Raw genomic sequence first — 26,359 nt, 5'->3', positions numbered from 1 at the left:
CAGTTTAAAGATTCGATGAGCTATTTGGCCATGCCTTTGAGTCGAATGCCTAAAACGTTTGGAATGACAGAAATTGCTAAAGGGTACTTTCCACACTTTTTCAATACCCAAGTCAATCAACATGCCGTTCTACCCCATTTGCCTGGGACTCACTATTACGACCCCGACAACATGCGTACCGAACAACGAGAAGCTTTCTACGCTTGGTACCAGGCCCATGCCTCGGACCCTTTCGACTTTCAGGAAGAAATGCTAAAGTATTGTCGTTTCGACGTGAACATTTTACGACGTTGGTGTGGAACATTTCGAGAACTGTTCATGGAACACGGCGGGGTCGATCCTTTGAAAGAAGCTTGCACCATTACCAAAGCATGTTCCTTAGTCTACCGACAACAATTCATGCCTGAAAACACCGTGGCTGTCATCAGCCCTCAATCGACCAACTATGTCAAACGTCAATACTCGGTCAAAGCCCTACGCTGGTTACATTACTTGTGCGACAAGGAAGACAAATGGATTCAGCATGCCCGCAACGGAGGGGGCGAAAAGACCATCGGAACGTATTCGGTCGATGGTTGGGACTTAGAAAACGCCAAGATCTTGTACGAGTTTAACGGTTGCTTATTTCACGGATGTCCCGTCTGTTACCCGATTGTGGCACTAAAAATCAGTTATTACAACGACCCATGGAAGACTTGTACCAGACCACTTGTCAGCGACGCCTAAAGTTACAACAGCAAGGATACCAAGTGGTGGAAATGTGGGAACACGAATACGATCACCGTTTGAAAACCGATCCCGAGTTTAAACGCATCGAGGAAAGTTACCAGTTCATTGACCCCCTGAATCCGAGGGATAGTTTGTATGGAGGAAGGACCAATGCCACCTGTTTGCTGTACCAAGCCGACGAAGAGAAAGGAAAAGAAATCAAATACTTGGACGTGTGTTCGCTATATCCCTACGTGTGCAAATATTGTCGCTTTCCTGCTGGGTACCCGCAATTGTTGACGGAACACATCGACCTGGCCAACATTCGACAATACGAAAGCTTGATCAAATGTAAAGTTTTGCCTCCCACTGATTTGTACCATCCCGTGTTACCTCACCATTGCCAAGGCAAACTGATGTTTCCTTTGTGCCGTACTTGTGCCGAAACGTGCAACCAAGACCAGCCTTGTCAGCACACCCAGGAAGAACGTGCCTTGACGGGGACGTGGGTCAGGGTGGAATTCTTCAAAGCTCTGGACATGAGATATCAACTGTTAGAAGTGTACGAAATTTACCACTTTCCCAAGACACAACAATACCACAAGTGTGAGCAAACTCAGAAAGGCATTTTCGCAGACTAGGTGGATGCTTTTTTGAAACTGAAACAAGAAGCCAGTTGCTATCCTTCCTGGTGTCACAATCCCGAAGACCAAAACACATTCAAAGAGAAATACTGGGCACAAGAAGGCATTACTTTAGACCACATCGAGAAAAACGAAGGCAGGCGATCGTTTGCCAAAGTGATGTTAAATTGCTTGTGGGGTAAAATGGCACAACGACCGTGTTTCCACAAGACGGAGTATTTGACAGAACCTTCCCGCTACTTTCAGATGATTCACCACAAAACCAAATACATGAAACACGTGGACGTCGTTCGCGAGGATTTGATCTTAGTGAATTACGAAGAAGATCTGGACTTTGTAGAAGCCGACGAATTTGGAAATGTCATCATTGCGGCTTACCTGACAGCTCATGCTCGCTTAAAACTGTACGAAGCTTTAGAACTGTTAGGGGAACGTGTCCTGTACTTTGACACAGACAGTTGCATCTACATCGAGCGCACGGGTCAACAGCACCCTGACATCGAAGGAGACCGTTTAGGTGCCTGGACAGACGAACACCCCTACGAGAAAATTTTAAGTTTTGCAAGTGGCGGTCCTAAAAATTACGGCTACGAATACCGGGACAAAACAAGGAGAAGTGCACACGGAGTGTAAAGTGAAAGGATTGACTCTGAATTATCGTACCAATCGAGTGGTGAACTTTGGCGTATTGAAAGAAGCCTTGCAGTCTAGAGAAGATGATAACTTTAAAGTGACCACCTACCACCCAAACAAGATTGTACGTTTACCCTCTCACCACATTGTTAGTCGACTCTTGGAAAAAGTTTATCAAATAGTGTACCAGAAGCGAGTGCGACTTCCCAATCACTTCACTTTACCGTATGGACATGTTGGTATAAAACATTGGTTGTAAGTGGATAGCCACCCACCAGAAGGATGACTTCGCCACAGCAAGAATCGAGTGAGAAATCCAGTGAGAACTCCAAGTTCAAACCCTACCATTTTCCGGTCTTCTTCCCTGACTATTGTGATTGTGCCTGTCGATTGGAAACGTTTCAAAAATGGCCCACGGATAGGGAAGGATTACCTACTTCGAATATTTTAGCTAGAACAGGATTTGTCGACTTGGGACCTGAGACTGGATTGGGATACGAAGTACAGTGTTTCTGTTGTGGCCTGAAGTTACGAATGGATCTATGTATCTATAAAGATTCAGCTATTCTAGAACATACTCCATGGTCTCCGCACTGTCCTTACCTTTCTATGGCATTTCCACCCATTACAGTACGGTTCAATTATGACGGCACCTTAGAGACGGTACCTTCCAAAACTAGACATATAAAAGGAACGATGTACAAGCTTGAGACTTCATTGCGACTAGTATAAAAAGGAACCATAGGCAAGATCGATAGTTCATTGTGACTACCAAGACCAAGCGAACAAGATGAATACTTTCAGAGAAAAACAAAACAAGTTCAGACAGGCACAATTCAAGTTTGGAGCCTCTGAAGTGGAATGTGATTGTGAGCCTTGCGATGGGAGCGATGCTGTACGTTGTGACCTTAGCGATGCCGTAAAGCATCATAGGAACTTTGTTCTCACTACCCCTATCATGGAAAGTGATGCTGTACGTGTCAAACCTGATGGATGCGAAAGCGATGCCACTCATCCTCTTGGACACTTTACTGGGTTTCATTTTAAATGTGGATGTCAACCTTCACGTCTACCACCCTACGGATGTCATCCAGCCCATAGCAAACTCCTATCGATGTCACCCTGCCCTCAACGAAACGAACTTGTGAAAGACGAATATTCGTTCCCTGTGCGTTTGTCTGAATACTGCGACTTTGAAAATCGTCTTCAATCGTTCAAAGGAAAATGGCCTAAGTATCTGGGAGGACCGACCCCCGAAGAATTAGTCAGAGCCTGATTTTTCTACTTGGGTGAAGGGGACAAAGTCAAGTGCTTCAGTTGCGGTGTGTCACTTCACCACTGGGAACCGCAAGATTCGGCCTACGTAGAACATGCTCGATGGTCACCGAATTGTCATTACTTACCCTTAGTGGGACCGAGACATTGAAGTAACTTACCATGTCGTTGAAGAAGAAACCAGACTGGCTAGGAGTCAAATGTTGGACATCACCGAGACCAGTATTTAAACTTCATTTCAAAAATGATATTGAATCATTACCTAAAGAACTGCAAGAGAAGATTTACAAGGAAGTTTGGCAAGGACTTGCCAGAGTGAAATCTCAATGGGTAACTGTAGAACTTTTGTACCGAGAAATTCACAAGAGGTAAGTGAAAAAAGTTAACCAATGTGTTAGATTTCTCTGGATCAAGTGTGTATTCATCCTATTATACCGCTTTGTGAGGTTTGCACGTATTGGGGTGGGGTTCTTCCAATATAATTTAATTAAATTATGATGAAAGTTCCACCCTGGCTCGTGAGGTTAGAAAGTTAAATTAGTGACGAGGTAGTTTTACAGCTCTGAGCCCCCAGTCAGCAATGCCAACGGTTAAATTATAGAGAACACTAAGATGAAATTCAATCAATAACAATTTAATAAATGTAATAATCTAAAAGGATAACTTCCAATCACTCGTCTTTCCCTCGACCAAGTGACAGCCTAATTCATCCCGTGATTTACATTGTGAGTTCGATTTTCCCCCTGTCCTTGCATCTACTCATCTATTTCTTTCCCGCTGATTCCTTCCTTCTTTCCGTTCCTCTAACTCCTCCTTTGTCTCCGTTTTCCTCTCTACTATTTCCTCCTACAATTTCACTCCCAGACTTAAACTTCTCCTGACTTCTCTCCTTTCTTCTCCTTTCATCCGTCTCTACTATCTCCTCCTCCAATTCGCTCCTAGACTTCAACTTGTCCTGAGTTCTCTCCTTTCTTCTCTTTTCCTCCGTCTCTCTATCTGAGACTACGGGACCAAACTATAACTGGTCTGTCCCTCAAAGCTTCCTGTGAAAAACCACAAGACGTTAACATATGTTTTATCGAATCTCACCTCACACTATATCGACAATCAATCATCAGATAGCTATCACTGTTTCGGTCACGCATGCATACACATCGAAATTCCCACACACTTCTAACAGGGTAAACAATGGCGTAATAACACGGTATCAGCGAATTGTTATACAGACATCAATACATTGCGTCACGTCAGTATATACACATATATATTTAATCTCATCGTGCTACAATCTGACAACAATCAGACGCATGTCTGTACATTACAAATATTCAACAATGGCAAAATCTATAATCATATGAACACATGGGTTAGTCTACTATAAAATACCCACATAGCGAATTACAATATTAACTCGTACGACGGCTAGCAAACTATATAATTCTTTACAAATATCAACTCATTTCTTCAAAATATGCAAACATATTAACAAAACAAAGTAATTCTTCGTTCTACAATTCTAGTAATAATAAAATATACATACGACCTACAATTAAAATGCAGTCGCATTCCACAAAGACCGAACAAATATCAAACTGACCTTATTTGAAGCTCTCTGTACTTAGAATTTCCCGCTCTAAGATTTTCCCGCCAATAACGAATGGCTATTCGGAGTTACGCTAACCTCTCCTCTGGGTAATTTCTCTCAGCGAACTAACTCTTGCCGGAAGACGCGGGGATATCATTCTACCCAAATCAAGGTCTCTCCCCTATCTCGATTCTGATTGGGTGGCGCTGTGATCCTGTCCAATCGTCTTAGCGGCCAGTTCAACCTGTCTGTCTGTTTGCAGGGAAAAGAAGTTAAGACACTCCCACTTCTTCAGGCAACTTCTTTTGATCTTGGACAACATTTCCACACCTAGGTGATAATTGGCTATCTGGGACTTCGCAACTCCTATGTCCGGCTCTTCAATTCTAGCCACAACAATCTTACGTAACGGATTAGTGCTAGCCTTCGGCAATGTTTAACATCAAACAATGGCCTGTCAGAATTACTTTGATTATACATGTTTCAACTGGGCTACTATGGGTCGGGGTAAACATGACACGCTTTAGACCGTTTACATCACAAGATTTCAGTGACATTCTTGGACGTTACCCTGAGTGGCAGTGGTCAGAAATTACTTACTATGTGGATTACTTTTGCTCTAGGAGAAGATTGTAAATTCAATCGTTCTGACTGAGCTATTCATGGATACTTTACAAGAGACCATTCGTGCTTTGCCTGTGGAGTTGAGAGAACGCATTTACCGAGAACTGGTCAAAATACAAGTGAAACGTAAAGAACAATTTCATCCGTTACGTCACCGATTTTTAAATCACTGGTACCTGAATGCTATAAAAGGACTGATTCATTTGAAAGTGTTTCATTGGACAGACCTTGATCAACTACTTTTTGGTTCAAAGAATTGGTTTATTCTTGATGATTCTATTTGGTACCAGGAAGACTTACTGCAACAAATTTCATAGGAAGAAGAGTTAAAGGAATACCAACATCTTTTACAGAATGTCACCTTAGTGAAAGAGGAAACTTCTGAACGAACTGTAAAGTGCAAGTTAGTGACTAAACCATTTAGATTTGCTACTGGAGTGAAACCATCTCTGACTAGGCAATACACTTATTGTCTACGAGAAAAAAAAAGTTTTTCAGTATGACCTGTTCATGGATACTTTACAAGAGAACATTCGTGATTTGCCTGTGGAATTGAGAGAACGCATTTACCGAGAACTAGTCAAAATACAAGTGAAACGTAAAGAACAATTGCATCCGTTACGTCACCGGTGTTTGAACCACTGGTACCTGAATGCTATAAGAGAACTGATTCGTCAGAAATTATTTCAGTGGTCAGACCTTGTTCAACACTTTCAGGTCACCAATGATTGACATGTTCGTGATTTTGGTTACTTCGAGATTCACCTAGAGCAACGAATTGAGGAAGACGAGTTAAAGGATTACCAACATATTTTACGTGGAATCTACTTAGTGGAAGAGGAAACTTCTAATCGAACTCTAAAGTGTAGGTTACAGTTTGGAGCATTTCGATTTCCAACTGGAGAACGAAGATCTCTGGGTAGAAAGTACGTGTATTGCTTCCGAAAAAAAGAGAGTATAAAAACAGGCTGCCATGCCAAGGCTTTTATCACATGTGATTGAACAGATTCCGTGGAAGGAACTCAATGACCATATTCAAACCGTGGATCATTACCATCAATTATTACAAGAACTGTTTCCGTTCAGTATGGGTCGACAAGTGGTGTGTGTCTTAGTGACTTGTTTTCTGGGATTTCGTTTACCAGCTGATTCCTTGTGGACTCTTTACGAACAGTACTTACCACCCCAATGGCCTTAAATGGTCACGAAAGACTCATTTTGCTCAAAGCCTTGCGTTTTCATCTGGATACTTCTCGACCTCAACAGGAAAAAAAGATTCGTCAACTTTTAGCTACCGAAGACGTGTATGACGATGTGTGTGTAGCTTGTGACTTACACCCCCACTGGACAGATGTACGTGCCTGGAAAAAATGGGGTTTTGAGGCTTGGATCCAAGAAGTGGCCCAGTATGCTCGAGAGTTGTGATCCTTCCTTTCAACGTCCAAGGTACAAAATGCACTTTTCAACCTGTGTTAGTGACAGTACCAGAAGAAGAACTCGTCACTCAGGACAGAACTGTCGTCGACATTCCTGAAAGACCCTTTCGGAAGGACACTTGTGTGACCTTACCCTGTTGAACTGGTCAGAACATTACCCAAAACATGTTGTAGAGAAACTTGTTGCTATTCCACGTTGATCGTTTTCATGTGCCTTTTATCGTTGTACTTAAGCCTCTGGCTTTTATGTATTTTAGTCTTTCGTGTTCATTTTTAAAACATTCAATAAACGTGTCCTGAAAAAAGTATAAAAACTCTTGTCTTGTCTGTTTTCGTGTCACAAGTGACATTCCTGACACTATGGCTACCTCTGCTGTCTCTGCTCCCTCTTTCTCCACTGTCAAAGTCATCGACGAAAACTTAGATCGTGCCAGTTGGGAGGCTTTGTATCTTCGCCATCCCTTTAACATGCTCATTACTGGACCTAGCGGTTCAGGCAAAACCGAATTTGTCAAACGTTTGATCGAACATAAACATCATTTGATCGATCGTCCACCTCAACGCATCGTGTGGTGTTACAAAGAGTGGCAATCGGCGTACAGCCTCTTGCGAGAAAGTCAAGGCGATTCCATCGTGTTTATAGAAAGGCATTCCTAAAGAAGACGATGGAATCGTGTCTGACTCCGGTCAAACCCATTTGGTCATTTTCAACGACATGTTAGGAGAAGACGAACAAGAAATTAAACTTTGGTTTACGCGCAAAGGACATCATCGTAATGCCAGTGTCGTTTACATCACTCAAAATTTGTTTCAACAAGGTAAAGCCCATCGCACCATCAGTCTCAATGCTCATTATGTGGTCTTGTTTAAAAGCCCTCGAGATAAATCGCAAGTGCAAGTCTTAGCCAAACAGTTAGGAACACCTTGGCTCACTCAGGTGTACGACGATGCCACTCAAACGCCACACGCCTATTTACTCGTCGATTTGAAACCTACTACCCCTGATGATTTGCGATTTTGTACCCAATTATTTCACCACTGGTGCCAAGACGGAGGGCCTGTCCTGTACACGTCTCCGTTCTCGACTTAACCCCAAAAAATCTATAAAAACCTTAGACACTTTTCGTCTGTCTCACACAGTCTCAGCATGACGTCCCTTCAGTCGCATCTTCCCGTCAAATTGATTCGTGCCTTGTATGGCATCAGTCGCGAAAAAAAATCCACAAATACGGGCTCGTGTCTTAGAAGCCAGTCTCAAAGAAGTCTTACGATGGTTCACGGTGACAGCACGTCAATTACTACAAGGGATCATTCAAATTCCTCATCAAACCAAACGCTTTTTTGATCGAAACAAAGTCGCTTTGACCCAACTGGCCGATCCCCGCATCGACACTCAAACCAAAAAACAAATCATTTTGAAACCTGGAGGGAGCGGTTTTCTAGGAGGTGTCATCATTCGCACGCTCTTAAGATGGGATCCTAATGCTCCCAAAGTTCTCCCCAAGAAAAAAGCCAAACGAAGCTCCAAGAAGAAAAAGAGCCACGGTGTCAAGACCAGATCCCCAAGGAGACCCGTGTCTCCAAGAACTTTTCCAGTGGCGGGACCCTACTCTTTTCGGTGACCACCCCGGAAAAAGAGAAGCCCACAGAAAAAGAAACAGAGAAAAAGTCCCCAGAAAAAAAAGCCCACAGAAAACTAGTCGCAAGAGAGGCACTTCGGCCAGGACACAACCTTACACTCGCAAACCACGACCTGCAAGGACGGTGACCGCGTCTCCGGTAGCCTCAGGCTCATCCACTTCTCCGTTGATGACACCAAGATCTGAAAAGTACTTGGAGACGTTGATAACACCAAGAACTTCTCCGTTGATGACACCAAGAACTTCTCCAGTGGCAGGACCCTCCTCTTTATAGGCAGTGGCCGCTGCTCACAAAGTACCTTCTCCCAAAATCAAAGTCCAAGAAAGATCGGGCATGTTACAGAGTTTACTGGATTTGTCCAAGCAAGAACTGGCTCGATTTAGTCCGGTACGTACCCCTGCACGACGTGTCATGCCTGTCCTCAAGTTAATAAGACGTAAATACAATCAGTGGCGGCGCGTTCCAGTAAAAAAAGGTCTGTGACAAAGTAGGGGTATCAGTGTTTTGGTGCTCCTGAAGACTCAAAGATGTCACCCTCCAGAAAACATCCCTCTTCTAAACCCCAAGGAAAGAAAAGGAAAGGACTGCCTCCTCGTTTAGTCAAACATGGGGACATGTTATCTGTCCTGTCCAAAGCTTCTCCACCCATGCGAAAAAAAACTCATTCAAACAGCCTCCAAAGAGGTCATCGATACCGTGTGCGAATGTTGTTTGAACGTTTTGAAAGGCACGATCCCTTTGTCCAAACACCAGAAACAATGCTTTGGTAAGCATCGTCATGTTCTTCGTCAAATGGTTCAAAAGAAAATCCCCCTTCGCCAAAAGAAGAAGATGTTGGTCCACCGTGGAGGAATTTTACCCCTCTTGTTAGGCCCATTGCTGAAAGGAGACATGGGAACCATGTTGGGAGGACTGGTGGGAGCAAGATAAAAAGGATCTCTGAAGTCCCAAGATCTCAGACGTAACCCTTGACATCCAATGGAAGGACGAAAACTAGCTTTAGTGCCTTACAAACGATGGATGGAATACCATCGTTGGCAAGAACAACGGACCCCGCATTTACCGCCCAATCCCCATTTGAGCGAGATGTCTCAGTTACAACACGAATTGCAAACCCTGATGGATCGCCAAGATTTGTCCGAAACAGAAAAATCGCAAAAGTACGGTCAACTCTTGCAACGACTGCAACTCTTTCACCAAAAAGCTTTAGACGAAACAGCTCTTCCCACTCTGAAAGATTTTAAGACCTTGATGAAAAGTCCAGCACCATCACCACTACCACCACCACTAGCAGTGACCAAGACAGAAAAAAGAGAAGAAGAAGAAGAAGGGTTTCAAACTCCACCAGAAAAAGTACGCAAGTTAACAACACCACCTACCTTCAGAATTGGATGGATTAAAAAGATGATGACCACCCCTTCTTCATCAGAAGAGAAAATGAAGGTGAAGACAGAAGTGAAACAAGAACCGATATCACCTGCTCAGACATCCTCCTCTTCGACACCTATCGCTGGTCGCACACGTAAAGCATTACAAACCATGAAAATACCCCACGAGAAAAAGAGTAGCATCCTCCAAGAGTGGGTGCCTTATTAACAAACAAAATGGAAAAAGTGTTAGCCAGCATTTACCACGATCCATCCCATTCCGCAGGTTACTACGGAGTTCAAATATTGTATCGTGCTGCCAAAACTCGACTGAAAAGTCTCCGTTTACTTAAAGTGCAACGATGGTTACAAGAACAAGCTACCTACACTTTACACAAACCCATTCAACGTTTTCCAGAAGTCGCACCCAAGTGGAAGGCATCGATCATGGCAAGCCGATTTAGCCGATGTCTCTCATTTGGCCAGCTACATTCGCGGCTACAAATATTTGTTTTGTGTCATCGACGTCTTTTCCAAATTTGCCTGGGTCGTACCATTTACTTCCAAATCAAGCCACGAGTTAGTGCGAGTCCTGCAACAGGTGTTGAAACAAAGTGGTCGTCACCCTCTTCGATGGCAAACGGATAAAGGTACCGAATTTCTGAACCAAGCTTTCCAAAAAGAATCAAAGAAACGTGACATTCATTTTTTTTACCACCGAGAATCCTGAAACCAAGGCTAGCATCGTGGAACATTTTCAACGCACTTTGAAAGAACGCATGTGGAAATATTTTACGCATCACCACACTCTGAAGTACATTGACATCTTACCGCACCTGGTGCAAGCTTACAACCAATCTTACCATCGAAGCATTGGACGTACCTCACAAGAAGTGACTCCCGACAACGAAGTACTGGTTTCTGATCGCCTGTTTGGTACGTCCCCGACGGGGGCTGTCCCCAAGAAAAGTGGAGTGTTGGCGGTAGGAGATTGGGTACGCATTGACAAAACCAAACGCACTTTCGACAAAGGTTACTTACCTAACTGGACTACCGAATTGTTTCGTGTCACTGGACGAGTGCATGGCCGTCATCCTGCCGTCTATAAATTGGAAGACATGAACGGAGAAGTGTTTAAAGGAACGTTTTATTTGCCCGAGTTACAACGTGTCACCAAAAAAGAAGACGACGTGTACGACATCGAAAGCATTCTCGAACGCAGAACCCGTAAAGTGGGCAAACGACGTGTCAAAGAAGTTAAAGTACGTTGGAAAGATGCGGCATTGTCACACGGTAAAGAATTTCTCCAAAATGTCATCATCGACAAACAAAACCCTAAAGAAGCCTTCTTGAGGGCAGGCAAAAATGTCTTGATGCAAACAGGCAAAGACCTTTTGGGTCGACGAGAAACGCCTATAAATGCCCTGCACGCTACCGAGTCAGGCATTCCTACTTCCCTGAAGCCACAGCAAGGACAAGGCAGAAAGAGACGACGAAGAAAACACCCTTTCACCAGACTTCACACTTCTAAAGCTAGAAAGACAAAGAAAAGAAGAACCGTTCGAGACTTAGACGTTTCTGATTATTAAAATATTGAGAAAGAGAAAAAATGATGCACCGAGAGTCTTGCGCCTGCTCCGAGTCGGAACTGAATCTGTTTGCCATGCCACCCACCATGATGACCATGCAATAATCTCAGTGGATGGAATTTCACCCTGTCTCCTCTTTGACAGATTCAGATCCCATCGAGTTTGAAATCAAAGGACAGCCCGAAGATTACATCGATCTGAACAGCAGTTACTTGTACCTGAAAGTCAAAGTTCTAAATAAGACGGGAGGTGCTATAGATGACGAGCAAATAGCTCCCGTCAACAATGTCATGCATTCCTTATTTAGCTCAGTGGACTTGTACTTGAATAACAAACTAGTTAGTAGCAGCATGGATACTTACCCTTATCGTGCCTACCTGGAAAATCTCTTGACGTACGGAATAGACGCCAAGAACACTCATCTCAATGCCTGTGTGGTATGGGAAGCTGACGATGCGGGAGAGTTTGACGAAACCGAAATTGATACAAAGAAAGACCACAATGAGGGATTTGTAGAACGAAGAGACAAAATCAAAAATGGACAGAGGTTAGAACTGATGGATCGTTTGCATTTGGACATGTGGTTGCAAGAAACGTATTTGCTGAACGGGGTGAATGTCCGCCTGAGACTGAATCTCAGCAGTTCCGCTTTCCATTTAGTGGCTGATAGTGCCGATTACAAAACCATCATCCAAGAAGCCAGACTCTACGTACGACGTGTGGAAGTGTTACCTAAAGTGGGAAACGACATCAGTCACACATTGAGCAGAACGACCGCCAAGTATCCAATACGACGAGTGGAAGTGAAAACATTCACCATTCCCACTGGACAGCGATCCATGATCGAAGATCATCTGTTTCAAGGACAATTACGCAAACGTTTAATCCTTGGTATGGTCAAGAATACAGCTTTCAACGGAGTCCACAATCAAAATCCTTTCCACTTTCAACACTTTGACGTGTCCAAGATCGAAGTCAGTCGCGATGGCAAGACCTTGTGTACCCGACCTTTCGAATCTGACTTTGACAAGAAGAATTACTTGAGGTCCCTGTTCGAAGAAACCGGACAGTTAGGAACCAACACCAGTCACGGTATTATATACGAAGATTACGCAGGAAGCTATGCTTTGTGGGCTTTTGATTTCACTCCAGACCAAGGCAGCGACGAGGGACATTTCCACCCTATAAAATCCGGTCAGATTCGTGTGGAACTTCAGTTTGCAGATCCTCTAGCCCAGACGGTCAACGTCCTCCTGTATGCAGAATTTGATAATACGATAGAAATCAACAGTTTGAGAGAAGTCATTCTAGATTATTAGAAGCCATGGAAGACTGTTATCCCTCTTTACCTAGTGGAGAAGCTTTGGACATGGAATGTGAGGAGGCCATGGAAGAATAATCCCAAGACAAAGACGACGAAGTTATGTTGAAGTCGAGATGGCCAGAACAAGAAACCCATTCAGTCTCCTGTTTTGCTACAGTCCTGGCAGAAAAAAATGAAGGAATTGATCAAGGAAGATTGCTATGGATGTCACAACGATCATCCCAGTCAAATTCAACACGATAAAATGTCTTATGATTTAGACCAGAAGAAAAATTGGACGAGTATCTGGACGAACCTTGGGGTCTCATCTCGAAAGATGTCGTGTTGCATCAGTGGTATAAAGGCTTGCGTGAAATTCTTGTCCTGCATTAACGCCTATGGAGATCCGTCGCATCGAAACTCTCGTGAACCAGGGTCCGAAGTCGGAGCTAAACGTCTTTTACTTGTCAGACATTTTCCAAGAAAAAGTCAGGATCGAATTGATCACTTATCATTACCTGTGAAGAAAAAAGCCACACAAACATGGATACCTGGGAACTTTATTATCTTTTGAACCACACTTCATACACTGCTTCTTGGAATCCTGTCGTATGTGTTAAAGATGAACTCCCTCATCGCAAACCTCAAGACCATCAAGCTTATGTGATCAACACGGACGACAGTCATCTCCCAGGAACCCACTGGGTAGCCGTCTACTTTCCTCAAGAAGGATGTGTGGAATATTTTGATTCGTACAAAAACATCATTTATCCTTAATAAAAGATTACACATGCCTTTACATGTAGTCCTTGATAGAAATCAACGGGGATAATTTAAACTTCCTTGAAATACAATATGCCAACGGCGCTCTTGAGACTGTAGTCATTTACTCCCGTGTTTGTCGAATTACCATTATAGTAATAGGTCTGTCTTTTGTGTTGCGCCGAATATTTTGAAAATCGATTTGATTTTTTTCCAACCATTCAATTTTATGACTTTTAGGAATACCTGACCCTCAGAAACTCCGGAAGACAGAATTAACCACAAAAAATATTTATTTACAAATGTCCTGATATTCATCTCCTTTGACAGAGTCAATGATAAAATCAGGGGACAGTGTCAAAGGAACAACGATAACTATATCAACCACATTACATATCCGCGGCAGAGGTATCTCCCTTGACAGTCAAGGACGTTGTCTGCATCCACTACAAACTGGAGATCCTCAAATAAAATCTTTTGTTTGTACCTTCTTGAGTAAGCTGATTTGTATCATTAGAGTTTGCTGAAGGTCTTCATCCGATCAGTTATGTTTGGTTTGGTAGACACTTTTCAGAAAAACGCTGGGCACCAATAGTGCTGTTACGATATATGCTTGATTGTAAAATATTAATATCGTTGATTGTAAATGAGGCAGTTATATCATACCGTCCTCAGACCGAAGTTTGGTTGCCACCACCTGATGATGATAAAACCGCAAAGGATCTCGGTAGAAGAATAATCGGTAAATTTACTCAAGGCGGGGCATATGATCATAAACGACATTATGCACGATTAATTCTAGATGATGCTGAATTTGATTTTATAATCGCCGATGCAACAAAGAGAGATATATTTGTAAGTCGACAAAACGCCTACTTGTCTAACGGAACACGATTAGGTACAATTGTTGGTTATATTGATGGCGCGTCACCTAAGTTTGCTCATTTAAGATCTTCAGTGCTCGCTTATATTTCTATAAATGTATTATCGATGATAAATAGATTCCCTACCACCGCGGTCAGAGTTGCAACGGATTCATTCTATATCGATAAAAAATATACAGAATTACTGACTCAATTTACAAGTACTGATGCATCATGGGGTGGATGGAGAATAAAACAAGAAATGTTATATAATTATTCTGAATCCGCAGATGTTGAAATTAAAAATATTTATTACGAAAATAATCAGATATCAGAATTATCGTCTGCGGCATCTGTGTATGATCCATTATCCAGACACAAGACGGTCTAACTAAACGGACTGGGTGGTTCTGGTAAAACAACGCGAATTATTGAATTATTTCGACAGAATCAGATGATATAGTTGTTTTAACACCTACACACAGATTCGCAAGAGAAATGAGAGAAAAGAATTTTGTGGCTTATTACGAGGAGATAACTGATGATCATAGATCTCTTGATGTAGAATTAAGGGAGTTTAAGAAATTAATCAGACTACAACGAATACAATTCAATGTGAAATAATGCATAAAATAATTTCAGAAACTTCTATGAACGATTTTCTGCAAGTGTGGAGACCAAATGATTTAATAGTGGCAAGTAGAAAGATAGTTCGTGATACCCTTCAACAGTTATTTCAGTTGCATAAAGAAACCAATTCAGATCTACGTGTACCATTGTGTTATAGTCCAGTTGATACACGACGACAGAATATCGACGTTGATATACCAGGAATCTCGTATTAAATGATGTTGTTTTGGTTGATGTCAGTGTTGCTGTGGATGCGCTGAGCGCGGATAAATCCCCGTGAACACTGGGATACGCACTGACAATTCATTCATCTCAAGGGTTAACCATCTCTGATACGCGAGTTTGGATTGTCGATGATCGTGTCGAATTGTGAAACTTAGTTTATCTCGCAGTGTCTCGAGTCAGAAGAATATCTTAACTACGGAGAATTGTCATAGACGTTACAGAAATCATCAATGATGTCCTCGATGACAGTGATATAGTAAGAAAGAAATTAGCTGGTTATAAAAAAAACTACAAAAAACCCCCACAAAAAAAAACAGACTCTGATCTCAATGTTGAATTTGTCATAGCGCTAAAACAGCAGCAGAATAATCATTGTGCAAGTTGTAATTGTATGTATAATGTTATGGCGATATTCAAATAATGATCCGAGACAATTTACCGTGGATAGAAAAGACAGTAGTCTTGGAAATGTGATGCTGACCTGTCTTGAATGTAATCAGCGTAGAGGTGCTAGTTAAGTGATCGCGGTTGGAATTGTATATCTTCAGGAATTACTTGTAATTGTTCACGTGTAAATCCACGTTGAGGAGCAGTTGAATCGATTCTGTAGATTGCGGGTCTACCCGTGGATCTTACCACGCTGGAAATGTTATGTGTCGTAATACTCCAGATAGGATCAATTGCTCTTTTTTTTACCACCTTCAAGTTCACCGGGTTCATATAAATATCTTACAGTCACATTACCCAATATTGGCTGTTTTGAAAAATCACGTCGTTGTTTTGGTATATGTTTTTTTTTTTGTTGTTGTTGTGATCGCGCTAATATGTTTCGCAGAAGGTTTTGAGTAATTTCATTATTTAATGCAGCTATCACACGTGGTAATCTTGCAACCCATTCGCGAGATCTCGTGTCTTGAATTATTTCCTTGGCATACTGATATCCAAATAACCGCTCAGCAAGTGTTCGATTAAATCGTTCAACAATTGCCTGATCACTATGAATTGCAGTATGTCCTCGTCTGATTTTGACATTATGTTTTTTCATCAGCGATGATACTCCCCCCTGAAATTATTTGCCAGGATCAACTTGTAACAGATGTGGCCATTGCAACGGTCCACGTCGATAAATTCGTTCAAACGCAGAAGCTACTTCGGTTGCTGTCTTTGTTGATAGCGTCTCTGATTCTTTATATCTACTTGCAACATCAACGGCAGTTAGCACGTATTTGTATGTTACACGACGTCTTCCAATTTTAATAGTATCATGTGGTAAAAATAAAATATCAGCCTGATGAACTTCATTTGGCACGCTAACATCAAAATGTGCGTGCTGAATTGTATTAGGCGGTGGTATGTAAATTTGCCATATTGCCTGTCGTGCTACCCATTTTTCAGCAGCAACACGTGTAACATTTGTTGCTTCAGCGAGTTTACTAATCGCTGCTCTACCTTTCCAATATCCTCTTGGGTTATAATAAATCGACTCCATTATAATAATAATCGGTTGATTAATTACCAGCTCCTAATACAAGCTTACTTTTCATCGCAGATCTCAACAAACAATTAGCTAATGATTCTTTGACAGATTTATTTTGTTATGGAATTTAACGCATGAATTAATTTTACATCTGCAATATGTCTATCTTGTAGGTTTTTACTTGTATAAGCTACATCATGAGCGTGACACGCTTTATCAATAGCGTTTACTGGATACTCACCGGGTTTTGGTTGATCTTGGCTGTCAAGTCGGATATCAAGTCGAGTACCAGGACCGCAATAGTTATACCCGGGAAGGTGTTTTTCTCCTGAGTATTTAGCCCATGGAGTTCCTGGTAACTTTGTCAACTGGGCGGCAATATCACCTCCTTTTTTTAAATACTGTTTGGATTATAAATAAATTTAAATTTTTTTGTGTCACATCGTTCACACTTGCCTGTAACTGCTGATCTGTTAATTTTTATTGCAATACTTGTTAATCCGTTTGTGGGAGTACGCGATCTGCAATGCACACAATATAAATCCCTATTATTTATTATATTTCTACATCATGGATGTAATTGATTTCTCAGCGACACGAAAGCAGGAGCCAGTCAAACATCATCCAGCATTACCAAATTCTGTCCGAATGATTATAATTGGACCATCCGGATGTGATTTATGTTACTCAACGATATATACAAATACCAGAAGTGATCAGAGAGAACTGTAATATCCTTGCTGTATTTCACGGAGTTGATACACATACGTTGCGAAATATTCATCAGACTTGGTGCAGCGGAGATATGGACATAATTAAGTTTAGAAATTGATTTAGTCAGGCTTAGTTATCCCCGCATGGGTTTATAATAATAAACTTACATGACCCACGATCGCGTTATCGTATAGGTCTTGATACATTTTTGGATAGTAATAGCAGAGAGGGTTTTGTCTCGGCATTTCCCAGTCACCGCCGCGATCTTTTCTTTTTGCGATTTTTTTGTTGCGATTTTCAGAAAGGCTTATTTGTACGATTTGAGAGTAAGTCAGTTAGAGTTTTTGCGATTTTCAGAGGAAGGCTTATTTTGCGATTTGGCAGTTAAGTAAATTAGAGGCTGTTCACCCTCTGGTGCTGCTAAATATAGATTTTGTGGATTAACAGAGCAATTAACCTTGAACAAAACTGAGTATTGACAATGAAAATTCAATTGATGTTAAATGTATCATTTTATATGCAAGGCATTTTGTCTGCTTTACAAATTGTACAGTTAGCAGCATACAGATAAAAAAAAGAACTTATACGTCATGTAAATCGAAAATTTGTACTTGTCAATGGGGATAATTCAATAATTTGTGAAAAAGTTTTGTTTCGAAGACTGAATAAACAACATTGTAACAGATGAGAATATTCTGGAGCAGTGGAAAAATGTAAAAGGAAAATGAATTATTTTAAATACCAAGCAAAGTATGTACCAAGATTTACATGTCTTTGAATGGTTATACAATGCACATACTAGCAATACCGCACTTGGCATTCCACGCTTATGAATAAGAAATTTTAATGTATGTTCACTTAAAATAAATCTATACTTAAAAAGAAGCTTTTAATAATTAATGCCAGTTTTAAAGGAAGATAGTATTTGCTTTGAAGTTGCATGTAGCTTTCTTGCTACATACACCATACATTTTCTTCTCAAACACAGTACCCTTCTGGAAAGGCCACTCGTCTTATGCAGTCACTTTCCTGGTGCAGAAGGGGTGGCTGTAAAAGAGGACCACTGTATACCCTTTTTACTGAAAATTGGCATTTTAACTTTCAAAACAAAACCAGATAATATAAATCCTTGAAATTACAAACCACTGATGCTCGGCTGGGTGAAGAGAATTGACATGAATTTAACATTACAGACCAACGTTTGAATGAAGACCATCCATGGAAAGATAGGTGTCGAGTGTGATTTACAATGTCATTTAAAAATGTGTCATCTTTATTTGTAATATATAGTTTGAGACAGTAAAAAAAAAAAGATGATTTCAACAATTTTGTATATTTAGAAATGATAAGGAAATCTGAACAAACTCATTCAGTGACTTGACAAAGGGGCACATCAAATTTTTCTTGAATAGTATAAATTTACTCGATTTTTACAAAGGAAAAAGAGTTTCCCAGATGTGAACAATTAAATTCCAATGACAACTGCATGTATTTAAAATAAAAGTAGAAAACAGTTCCAATGACGCCTACATGTGCAATCAGATTTGAATTGGATCTCCACTTTCCAACTTGAAGATCTGACTGCAACCACTTGGGGGTCATGTTCTGGTTACCTGTTACTTCCATAATCGCTGATTTTATCAGCCAGTCAGATGAAGGCTTATACTTTCGTGTTTGGAGACTGAGTAGTATGGCTGAAGTGAATGTGCCGAGACGATTTGACTCGCTTTATGATTGACCACTTGAGTTCAAATATAAGAAGAAACATGAATGAACTACAGTTCAAACCATATGGTCCATAGGCAGTTATAGCAGTCATGAGGTTGAATATACAGAACTTAGAAATGGCAACTTGGTAGAGTACAGCTATTGTTATTTTTCAATTCTTTGTGCTTGGCACTGGAACTTCATGCCCTCCAAGTTTGCTCAGCAGTGGATGGATAAAGACATACAAATCGCTGTGCCTTGGCATTTGTGCCCTTTGTAACTCCACCCTGGAGGGGCTCGTCAGCATTACAGACTGACATTTGAATGAAGTCCACCCATGGAAAGATGGATGTTGAGGGTGATTTACATATGCAAACAGTGAAATTCCAATGATAACCACTTTTATAAAAAAAAAGCAGAAAACGATGAACTACAATGCAAATTACATGGTTTGTGAAAAGTAATAGCAATCACGATGCTGAATAAACACAGCTTTGAACCAGTTAATTTGACTGATGGTGTACTGTAAAGGACCATTTAATTAATGGGGCTAGAATGTTCTTTCTGAAGAGGATATTTTTTCTTTAATAATGAGAATCTTTTGTTTTAAATAAAGAATGGAACGAAGACTTTTTAATAGTAAAAATATCACAAAACCTTCGCTTTCATGCATTAACCCCACTACCGCATAGAATATTGGTAGTGACTATTGTCAACACTTACAAAATCTTGACAATGGTTAGTATCAAGATGTCAATTTCAGTTTGGAAAAGGTGTGCTTCGTTTTGAAAATGGCCAATGTGTGGTCATCTAAACATTTTGCAAGGGAAATTATACTTTATTTCCATGCTACACACATCAGCAGAGAAAAGCCTATAATAACTCGAGATTTTGCTGTATCAGATGCACATTAATACAATTTCGCTCTTTGCTTTATCTATATACATGTATGTCCATATATAGTGGTAAATTGAAACCTGACCGTCCAAGTGGACATGTTGTTTTTTTTCTCAACGAAAGACTAATTGTGCTTTGTAGCTTGTTCTAAATGATCTTGAGTTGTCATTGCTACTCCAGCATGGATGGACATAACATGAGGTTTATGACTACAAGACTTGTTATGTTTTTAGTGAGTCCTAAATCAACATCCAATTAAGGCCATCACAGCAGTCATCTGGAAAATCTTATTACCAATATTCCTATTAAATGGAAACTTGTATCAACAATAGGTATTCAACAGAAGACTTCTATGAACATTGATGACTAGTTGGTCTTAAATGAAAATGGCCCACCTAGATAGACAACATGGCCACCACTGCAGTCATCTTAAAAATCTTACCACTCCACCTGTATTGTATCAACATGGCATTTGTCAAGTTTGTCTTGAATAAAAATGGTACCAATCTAGCATACAATTTGACAAATACAGCAATTATATTGAAAATCTTGTTATTGTTACCTTAAATGTAGTCCTTTAAGGATGAGGTTTTCATGTGAAAATTGTTTTGGTTGGTCTAGTATAAAAACTGCCAATCGAATATCCAATATGGCTGCCACTGCCATTGCTACTCAAATAGAAAGTCATATTGACATAGGATTTAAAAAATTACGATATTTAGTTACAAATAGTTACAGTTAGACATCTTATATGACTCCCATCTTGAAACTATTGTAGCTAATGTACCTAAACAAAACAATATCAAAATCGGATTAACACCAGAAGACTTTGAATAGCATCTAGTTGGTCCTGAAGGAAAATGATGCAGATCTGACATCTAATTTGGCCTCCATGTTGGATCATTTTTTAAATTTTGCTGCTAGTCCTTATCAATTGAGGGTCATATGGTTTACACCAATAGACTTGACATTAAGTTGGTCCTAAATGAAAATGGTGTCCCAGGGACATTTAATATGGCTGCTACATTCAAACTCTTGGCACTAATTATTATGAGAGGATCATCATATTAACATGGGATTTCCACCATAAATCTTTACGTGAGCTTATATCCAATAAGCCTGCCATAATATTCGGTTTTAAAATATTGTCGCTCAAGAATAATCCTGCCAATTGTTTTTGGACAACAGAGAATCCCTCCCTTCAGTGTAGTTGGTAGGAGGTGGTGGGCAATGGAATTATATAAATGCATGCCCATCCCATGCATCTCAACCCTCACCCCACAAATTGTTAGACTTGGCTTCCAGCTGCAGTTAAAAAATGGCGAGAACCTCTACAACAAGAGTCCATTGAACAGGCTGATGTTCTGCAGGAATTCAAGGTAGACCATTTCATACTTTCAACTGCTGGTTATTGTAACTATTCTTCAGTGTCTTGAAAATCTTGATATCACTTTTTCATCTTAATGACATATTGACATGGGTTTTCATCACAAGGTTTTTTGATAATATCAGCTTAGTCCCAAAAGAAAATGGTGCCAGTCTGATGTCCAACATGGCCACCACAGCAGCTAACTTGAAAAAATGTCACTGGGATTTAATGGCATTTTAGCACATGCTAAAGGCAAGCTGACAAGGTCTTGGAATATGGAGTCCGCAAGAGATCAAAAACTCTGTCCTTTCTAAGAAAATGAACTCATCCCAGAGAGGTAAGGAAAGCCATCCAATCTTATGTAGAAGAAATCCTGCAAAAGAATGAGCTCAGAGATATCTATCTTCAGAATAAGTACTAGACGAGTCACTGCATTTCAACAGTGGGACTGTTTTCTACTGTCATGCAGCTGCCAATTGTTGAAGTGTGCTAGTGTGCAGCCATTACTCTGATGGCTCTGTTAAAACCATATGTGCTAAGGCTAAATCATATGGCATGGTTCACAACTGGATAACTTTTCTGAAAAAAAGTACTTCATGGGCGGAGGTAAGTTGGGATGTGGAATTAAGCATCCTGAAGGTTCATACTGATATTGGAGTGTCAATCTTAAAGGTTTTTGAATTTGTTGAGAGGGGATAAATCTATAATGAGCCTCAGTTTCCCATCATTCTCTTGTACCAGAAAATTCTGAGTAGTGTTGTGTGTTATTATGATTTTTAAACGGAGCTTTAACAATTTTTCAGTCATATTGCTACGATGTCTGCATTGTGGCAGTTTATAGTGATGTCTAGCACTGGGGCATCATTCTACGGACATATAGCATGATGTCCCACCCAGTCACATTATCCTGACACCAGGCCGACCAGTCCTAACACTAACCTCTTAATGCTGAGCGCCTAGCGAGGCAGCTGTTAGTACCATTTTTGTTAGTCTTTGGTATGACTCAGCCTGGGTTCGAACACTCGACCTCCTACGTCCGAGGCGGCTGCTCTAATTACTAGGCCACCGGAGTTGTCTAAATTCTGAGTAGTAGTAGATTGGGAATGGGATGATTTGTACCTTCTCTTCTTGCCCCTTCTAAAGAAGGGTCTGCACCTTTTCCTCTTTTTTGATTATATTTGAATATTGGAACATAATGGAGGAGCCTTTCAGAGAGAAGTCTGGAGTACATACATAAACCCTCCTTTACTATGGAAAGGACCCACCTATCCTCCATGATGCCTGACCAGGACTCTGAAAAAAATAGGAAATCAGGCAACTGCTGGCTTCAAAGGAAAAACGATGTATTGCAGGGAAGGTAAGGAATCCATAGAAATACCCTCCCTGCCCCTGGCTTGGGAAAGGGGCAGAAGTCCATAGCCATCCTAGACCTTTCCTTTCCAGTCTCTATTCTGAAATGAATGCTGAGGGGTTTCGAAAGAGAGTTCCTTACTGGGATGCTCTAGTTGCATGCCCTTTGGAATTTAGGATGTCCATGGCTCGATCAGGCTGAGTTTGCTTCCTGGTCTGTTTTTGTGAGGCAGGAGCCAAATCAAGTGACCCATGTTGATGGTCCTTAATGGAATGAGACTGCTGAATAGTTTCCCAATCCAGAGGAGCAGCAAAGAGAGGTTTTCGCAATTTTTTGCAAGACCTTTGAGGTGTCCAAAGCAACATCTCTGCAGAGGTGGAGCAACTCCATGACCTTAGTTAATGAGTCTCGAAGACGTGGTACCACTTCCAATATCCGTTACAATGCAAAAGGTGATAATGGATCTTATGTCAGACAACTAAAGGATGCCACCGATAACAGGTCAGCGCCTGAAGCTATAGTCACAGTTGATCTGGTTGTAGTCCCCATAGCCTGTGCAGCTGATGGTCTGGATTTAGGACGACCTCATGGGTTTGATGGTATGTGGCTCAGATAAATGCATCATGTTGCTTGTTTTGTCCAATAGTTGCTACCTTGTATAGCTTGGCCTCCTACTTGGTGCTTATAGTGACTAATTTTGTATAGTAGGAGGATTTTTAAAAAAAATCATATCCTTTGATGCAAATGCATACCCTGTTGATCATTTTTTAATTAGAACTGGGTCTTTGGTCAATCAGGTACTGTATTGTTGGTCACTTATGGTCTTGAGTTAGGACCACCTTAGTTATATATGGGCCAGGTCAGTGGGTCATGTTGCTATGTAGTCCAATAGTTGCCAACCTGTGCATTTGGACTTGGGCTTAGGACCACCTGATGCTAAGCTTTAAAGAGGGGGAGGGGTAGTTGGTTCTATTTACATGGATTTCATTCTATAGAATGTTTCACTGTTCAGGTATTGAGTGCCACCAGCAGAAGTGAAGAAACAAGAAGCAGACAAAAAAAATTGATTTCTGTAATATTAATAGCATAATATTAGTAAATGTGTCTTCAGTACATGCATTACTGGGTAGGCCTAGATAGAGGTTGTGGTTCATTGTTATAGCTTTTTACTGTATTTTCTCTTAATCAAGTATTAGCATGGGCTAAAAATGATAGTCATGTGTAGACAGTTCCTTATTGTTGATTTATATTTTGTGTTATCAGTTAAAGCTGTACTGATTAATCGGCAATACTCATAATCGGGCCGATTATTAGAACAATCGGTATAATCGGTATCGGGAGATATAATCGGTGCTGATGTAAACAAATTTCCAAAATATAAATTCAGTCATAACATTCATCGTGACATGGCTTGAATTTTAAATCAAAATTAGAGAGTGGAAATTAAAGAATAAACATTTGTTTTGTGGGGTTAATTGAAAGGTAATATATTCTTAAAAGTAAATACTTTTTAACACACTTGCTGTAAACTACCGCTTTTTGTCTACACACAACAATTTATCAATACTATTCATGCACTCATCCCAATCACAGCAGCCAACCAGCCAATGAGGTCTCATGTGGCTGTTGAACTTACAGCATACCATGTGGCTGTTGAACTTAAAGCATACACATTAGCAGATAGCTAGGCAGATTAGATAGCTAGCGAAATTTACAACTACTACGAAACTATGACTCACTATAGTTAATCTGTTATTTAGCCAGTACTGCAATGCTGCAAATCAACGAATAGCGGTCGGACGCTGAAGCAGCTGAACGCTGACATACAAATATTATGCAGCATTGACCTGTCATGCCAGTGCCAGCGACGTTACCCCTGGATACCCCAGCTGCTGAGCTGCTTCAGCGAGCGACTCGCAGCCCGGTGGGAACCACTGACCCCCCAAAAAACACTGAAACTGAAGCAAACGCCACTGGACCATCAACATCGCGTCTCCTGGATTTGTTTTCTGTGGCGAACCTGTCCATCCCGTCAACAAAACAACCCACTTGGATGACGCCATTGACGCGATGCTTGAATTTTATATGGCCAGCCCTCTGTTGTCACGAGAAGATATATATGGCAGGTGAAACACTCACATATTTCAGTTCCCCTGCTTTGCCAAATTAGCTAGATGGTATTTGTCTGCACCAGCTTCAAGCGTTCCCAGAGAACAGCTGTTTAGTGGCGCATACCAGATTTTTTCGGATCGTTACTTGGCGAGAACGGAGAAATGTGTATGTTGCTTGTCAACCTACCTCAACTATTCTTTCAGTATTAGCTGCAGCCAGCGTACAGTGATGTCCATGCGTATTATTAATTTTAATTATTATTATTGGGTTATCGTTATTAACATTTTTTAGTTATTTATTAAAATATAGTAATGGCGACCTGCATCACTGAACGAAAGTTAAAAGACTAGCTTAATACATTTTCATTCATTTACATCTTGAATTGGCAAACCATAAGTTTTATCAGTGTTAGTTTTAAAGTTTTATGTTTGTGTGATCATTGTTTTCTATAAATTGCAATGTACTTTTCATCTGGTTTCTGTTTGTTTCGTATAGAAGTTCAGTATCACTTGCCGCATAAACAGTCATTGTTATGAAACAAATAATAATGAAACAATCGGTCTCATAATTGGCATCGTTAATTTTAATAATCGGCTATACGCGCTATCGGCATAATCGGCAAAAAGTGACATTGGTACAGCTTTATTATCAGTTAGTCCCACAGTGTTGCTGGTGGTGTTATTTTACTTTTCTGTTTCGTTTGTTCACTTGCATTCTGGTCCTTTTCAAAGGCCATTTTTCATCAGTTGTATGGAGGGGAATTTTGCGACTTCGCTGTTACTATTGTTACTTTATGCTTTCAGTTGCATGCATGTATTATGGGGTTTTAAGCCATTACACAGCACTACACCCCTGGTTAGTTATTTCCCCATAGCTGAAGACTTTCTTTTCTTTTTGGTTATTCTAAAGGTGTTTATCTATTTGTTTTCAAGTCAGTTATTTTTCCAGAGCAGGGTGACACTTGCCTCCAGAGAACCCTCATGGGGCTTTTATCACATCCATTGCTTATTTGATCTAAGATAGCTAACTAGAGTTTTCACCAATAAGTGGTATTTTGATTATTTTGGGTTATCCTAAGGATGTCACCTTAATTAACATTAACTGTATATAGATTGTGTATTTGCTTGTTCTTTGCCATCTTTTTATGGGAGTGGGTTTTGCTCTAGCCTGTATGGAGAATGGCCTGTACCTTATCCCAAATTGGGACTGACTTAACCAGTCTTCTCACCTCCATACCCTTAGCCCCTCCTCTCTAGGTTGAGACTGGTGTTTATTTATTTTTGAGGTATCCTATATCTATCTTAAGTAATGCTGACTTGATTTTAGATTGAGGTTTTACTTGTTCCTGATGTCTCATTTATGAAAGTGGAATTTGCTCTAGCCTGTGAGGGCATGGTTTGGCCTGTACCATCTCAGAGTTGGACTAATCTAATCAATCCTCCTTCCC

This window comes from Sinohyriopsis cumingii, chromosome 3 (assembly GCF_028554795.1).
Source record: "Sinohyriopsis cumingii isolate HCF-2022 chromosome 3, ASM2855479v2, whole genome shotgun sequence".
Taxonomy (NCBI): Eukaryota; Metazoa; Mollusca; class Bivalvia; order Unionida; family Unionidae; genus Sinohyriopsis; species Sinohyriopsis cumingii.
This window is presented reverse-complemented; position numbering follows the sequence as displayed.